General features: G+C 31.2%; 1 long non-coding RNA gene across 1 annotated transcript; it reads left to right on the plus strand.

Annotated features, from left to right (window-relative positions):
- On the plus strand, positions 1-4,213 carry LOC134709646 (uncharacterized). Its single transcript, XR_010106009.1, has 4 exons — positions 1-82; positions 1,971-2,055; positions 2,518-2,613; positions 3,858-4,213. It is a non-coding gene; the product is annotated as an uncharacterized LOC134709646 (long non-coding RNA).
- Positions 4,214-6,176: the final 1,963 nt, after the last annotated feature.

A 6,176-nucleotide genomic window follows, 5' to 3' on the forward strand; every position in this document is an offset into this window, starting at 1 on the left:
TACTTCCCCCATGCATGGTCTTATATAAAAATGTATAAAAAATGCTTTTACTTTCTTCTGATACTCACAGAACAAGTGGCAGGTAAATGTGTTATATATAACAACATTTTGTTCATAAATATCATTTCCACAATTGACCCTTTTCGTTTCTTTTGTTCAAAAATACAATATATTCGATTCATTGCTTTATCTTATTTTACAAAATGATTTTTCTATTTGATTTTTGTATAAGTTTATTTTGTTTTTGTTTATTTTTGTATCATTGTGTGTGTGTTTGTTTGTATGGTTTGTGTCATATACTCTGGGTACATTTTACATAATATGACGTTCTACTTATTTTAAAATTTAAAAATAAATTTTTGCTTAAAGTTTCTTTCGAGTCACATCAAATTTGGAATAAAAAATAAAAATAAATCAAAAAAAAAAAATCATCCACATTTGTATGTTCGAAAGACATTGTGACGCTTTAAGCATTGCTGAGATGCAAAATTGAATCTTCAAACTGATTAGTTTCGATCAATCTGAGGTCTATTTTAAGGATTATATACATTAGGAGATTTATAATACGTTTGGGTCCAATATCTACAATAATGTACATCTGACATTATTACTGGTTGTGTGGTGTTCTATCTTTGGTACTTGCTTCATGGACTGGGTCAACTTGGAATTTTTTTCATAAGACAGATAATGCAACCAAAGCAATTGATGTACCTGATCTCATTTTCATTAGTGTATCCTAGATTGCCCTTTTTATATTTGGCTTTGATTGTTTGATCTCCAATTTTTGTCTGTTTGTACCTAGCCTTTGATTGTTTGTTCCATTTTTTATCCACTTTTATCCATTACCGTTTTATATACTATATCCTAAAAAAAATAACTACTGTAACTGTCATACTTGAAGTTGCTATAACATTGTATGTTTTTTTAAGTTAAAGGTAAGCCATTATAAAAACTACTTGGAAGTTAAATTGATCTAGTCTTTTTTTGACAAAAGTTGACATTTTATTAATTTTATAATGTTTTTGTGGACTGCTGCCCAAAATATTTGTTATTTTAGGTGTCAATTGTCACTTTTAATTGGCTCATGTTTTGTTAAGTGCAATAATTGTTCTTTATTCTGGCGTCGTTAACGATAAATTTATGGGTTTCTATATTTGTCCCACTTTTCTACCAAAAAGGTACCAGAACTAGATTATCCATCTGACTAACAATAGTGTGGGATCATTGACATGGTTCTAAATTTAGTATCGGTTATAAATAGAGCTTGCTTTGGTGAAGTTTAATATCCACAGGACAAGAGGAAGGTAACGACTGTCATTTTACATTTATCATGACATATAGGTCTGAGCATAAATATTTATTTTATTAACTTAGATTTTTTACTGCTAATATAGTATCATTTACAAAGGATCAGAATTGCATTGCAGATATAGTGAATTTTAGAATACTCGTATCTATTCGAAAGAACATAATTAAAGTATAATTAAAATTTAGAGTGTATGTGTGTAATCCTTTATCTTCGTGTAATTCCAAGGCAGTACGAAGAAAAAAGATAAATGGAAGCCAATAATCAAAGCTACAGAAACTAATTGAAAATACATTAAATTTTTTTTTCGTAATTTGTGTCTTGCTAAAAATCTTACTTTACAATGAGCAATTTCATTATTTATGCATTTTATGTCATTGTCCATATAAATAATCTGTTAATTATCAATATATCCCGAGCTGTAGTCTTATACACAGATGTATGATGATCAGCATTGATACACACATTCTGCTGGGTCTTGAAAAAATCTGTGAAGTTTGAACTTTTACTGTGACTTTTGGGATGTACAACAGCAATAAAAACATTGTGCCTGTGGTTTTGGATTTGTATTCACTTAATAGTTTGAAATCGTACCATTTGTATTTTCACAATTCATCAAGGCGTCCAAGTTGTGTTAACTTAATTAATGTTTATCTAATTTCAGACAGTCAAAATTATCAGCAAAATGCGATTGGCCATCATTTTGATTCTGTTGACCCTTGTAGCAAGTGGATATGCAAGATTCTTTTGTAAGTACCACCTTAACTTACTGTAGTTTTTTATGGTTAAATATAACAATATGCGTGGAAAGGTCATTAAGACATCAACCCACAGACAAACATTGTTTTTGATTGTAACACAGTAGTAACTGCTGTACCCCTATTTTGACATTTTTTCCTAAACCAGGTTTATTCTACTATTTTCTACATAAAAAATGCCTTTGCCAAGTCAGAAATATGACAGTTGTTTTTCTGTCGTTTGATGTGTTGTTGCTTTTGATTTTGCCATTTGATTAGAGACTTTGTGTTTCGAATTTTTCACGGAATTCAGTATTTTTGTAATTAAACTTTGTATAGATCAATTTCTGTAAAATAATGTATCTTTACGATATGTCAAGATCTAAAACATTTTTAAATCAATAATTTTTTTATTCATTTTAAAAATGATAAAAGTCTCATGGAATATATGAAACTTTATGGTTTTTTTTTCAGTTTACCGTAGACCATATTACCGACGGAGTTACTACCCTTCGTACAGATCATATAACTATTATGGTGGATCAAACAACTACTACAAGGACGCCGGAGGTACGTTATCATCCTTTAATGTTAAAGGACAAGCTGAAGCTGAATCCGGGTGCGGGAAATTCAGCGATTTTAAAGAGCTTTGCCCTTTGACACATTTTCCGTTTCCATTCTCAAATTTGAATATGGATGCAGTGTATTGTAAAATTTGTTTAAACATATCTTTGAATTCAATAATTCCTGCTGCGTTTCTAACTTAGGAACGACACTACCTTAATTTAAATAAGCTTTTATTGAGAACATAATATCTTGAAATGATTATTCGATGGGTTTTATCATATTTGATTTCAAGAACGACACACAAATTAAAAACAAAAGATAAATCAGAATGTATATGTGTATAGTTGTTTTAAAAATGTAAGCATTAAATCATCAATGAATTTTGAAATGAGATTGAAAAGGTGAAAAGTGGCCAAAGTAAATTTTGAAGTAAATTATTGTAACATGGGAAATTTTGTCGATAGACGATTTAGCGCGTGTATTGATAGACATGGTAAAGGACGAACATTTGGGTTTGCATTATACCTTACAGTAACTCCATATTGATTCATGTTAATCCTATATTCGTATGACCTTTTAAGATTGGGAAACAATGTGCTGTTTTCAACATATAAATGTACTTTTTTAATATAAACTGATCGAGTGCATTAGTGTACAAGTGATACATTGGACGAACATACGTGTTTAACGGTCAGACAAGTAATTGACCAAATAAACATGACATATATTGTCTGACAAAAAACCCAGTATAGATAACAGGGTCAATGTGTCGCCTTTGAGGCCAATAATTGTTCTACACTTTATTTGCTGCACTAAAACATTGTCAAACTTAATGAAATGAAACGGTTTTTCAATAAATCCGGCGGTGTCATTAGATTTTGTTGCATTTTTTATGAAGGTACAACTCCTTTCTTTTATTTCTTTCTTACTTATTTACGTTTACTGATAACTACCACTTTACTGATTGCTCGTAGTTATAGCAGTAACATTATTAAAGGGGCAAACTTGAAAAAAATAGGAAGGGACATGTAGCAAGTCTAATTGGATGCAAGAACTAATATCATTTACGGTTGACGTATTTTGCACAATAACTGGACAAAGACTAAGTAGTCTATTGTCTTCACTTTTAAGCTTAATGTTAATGTTTGTTATGTTCCTCCTGACTTACACTTGGTTTAATCTCGAAAAATTATGTGTATTCAAATTAATCACTAGCATTTCTATTTAACTTTTTCCTTTTTTGACAGATCGCAACGAAATCTGGTCGGATGCATAGCAAAGGAATTTGAGAAACATGAACAAGAATCAGAACTAGCTAGAAAAGTTTTTAGTGAGCTTGTGTGATTCAATAATTTAGCTATTACGTAGCCTTTCTTATAGAGATGAATACCATTGTATTTCTGGAATGTGATAAACATTTTGATGTAAAAAAAAAAAAGACATATAAAAAACCTTTTTATAGAAAAAAATCCTTCTTGTTTGTAAGCTTATACATTTATTGTTTGATCATGACAGTTAAGATCTTGCCAATCTATGTAAATGTCTTTATATAGCTGATAAGATTCATTATTCATAGTTCAATTAGCATATTTTATTGTTGTTATTATGTGTTATCATTCTTCGCCTATAATTTGATAATTCAGAACCCTTGTATTTGTAATAAAAATTTCCATAGTATACTCTACAGCACTGATACTGCTAGATATACTCATTCGACGTACTATTATTGTGTTTACCACTACTACACTAGGTGTATAATGTATAAAACTCATCATAGATACCAGGCTTTAAATTTGTACGTAGGACATGTGTTTCGTCCTTATAAACTCACCTGCGACGATCGAATAAAAAAAAATCATAATTCAATATATAGTTCGAAGTTGAAGAGCACTGAGAACCCAAAGTTCTGTAATGTCTTGTCAAATACTGTTAAAGTAATCTATTTCTAGGTTAAAAAAACCCTCAGTATTTCGAAAAATATTATGTCAACACAGAAGTGCTGATTACTGGATAGGATAAACCTTCACCAGAAATGGCATCGACCCAGTTGTTGTAACTAAACTCATCATTGATACATGGTTTAAAAAGTGCACGTTCTGTCGTTTAAAGAATCATCAAGAAACTAAAAAAGATAATGATACAGCAAATACATTTGCATACTTCCAAACATGTAACAACTTTATGAACGATATTCTCCATCGGTTAACACGTGATTATACAGGACTAACATCATAATATGAAAATAATTCGTATCAAATTTAGCACAATAATGTTAGACCTGCACAGTTATGTTAGCAAATTTTAGTTTTCCCTCCCCCTGTGGGGTTCGAACGCTTGCTTCTGTGACATAACGTGATAACATCGCCTGCCTCTAGATCACTCTACAAACAAGACTTTGTAAAATATAGCTTTCAATGTTCAAGTATTGCCTTTCCTCGTAGGATTTTGCTAGGGTAGTGACACAATACATAATGTAGAGAGGCAAATAGATGGTTTACCTTTCAGATCAGCTATGTGTGTCTGTCGAAAAGGAAGATAATGTACCTACTATGCCGCCACATCAAATTCTAATTTTTATATAGACATCTAAAAATGTGACAACTGTATGGCTCTATCAAAGATATTTCAGTCTAAAGATGCCATACACAGTGCATGCTGTATTGCTACAATGTTACAGAAGCGAGAGACTGAATACCGCTAAAGAAATAACAAACACTTTCTAGGTTTTGCATATTATAGATAGAAATCTCTAAAAAGGACAAATCAGCAAACAAAATATGTACCGGTTCCCTCGAATATGATATATTGCACAGATAAAAAATCTACAGATTTACCAAACGGTACTTATATAAGTTGGTAATATTATAAGATGATGTATAAACTTCAAACTAATTTCTGCTAAGCAACTTTACAGCAGCGCTTACTTGAGGAGTATTCATCTCTCGGATCTTACGACATGACACGGTGTTATATTATCCAATAATAACTTTTGTAATAGAGGGTTCGGCTTACAAGGAAACTATAAGATCAAGTTTCGGCTTCGAAAAAAAATATAAAAAATAAAGAATATTTTCATGATTTAGTTGACCGTTATGGAATATGTGTGTCAAATATTACAACGGATATGAGATAAAGACATTTCTGTCATCATTACCTCGATGCACTATCAACTGGCCTTGAGATGAAAAAAAATAAAATCAAAACAAAACAAAACAAAACACTCAATCAAGGTCGCTAGTGAAACGGAGATTTTTACCCTTACGGTGAAGATTTAGATAATTATCTTAAAACGGCAAATGATCATGCATGGTGAGTTTCTCTTTATGTGATAAAACCAAAGGAACAATAACTTGACGTTTGCGTTGGTGGCATTGTGCCAGTCACAATGCCTTTTCTACGAACATTTCGATATTTCCATTTGCAAACTAAAATTCCCATCTAATCCAAGTCAACCAACGTTGCACATCTGTACTAATTGGATGTAATACATATATTCAATTTGTTCACGCCCTGCATATACATTAGATATGTCAACAAGAAGTTAATCAAACAGCAATCACCGTTTT

The sequence above is a fragment of the Mytilus trossulus genome, chromosome 3 (assembly GCF_036588685.1).
Source record: "Mytilus trossulus isolate FHL-02 chromosome 3, PNRI_Mtr1.1.1.hap1, whole genome shotgun sequence".
NCBI classification, from domain to species: domain Eukaryota; kingdom Metazoa; phylum Mollusca; class Bivalvia; order Mytilida; family Mytilidae; genus Mytilus; species Mytilus trossulus.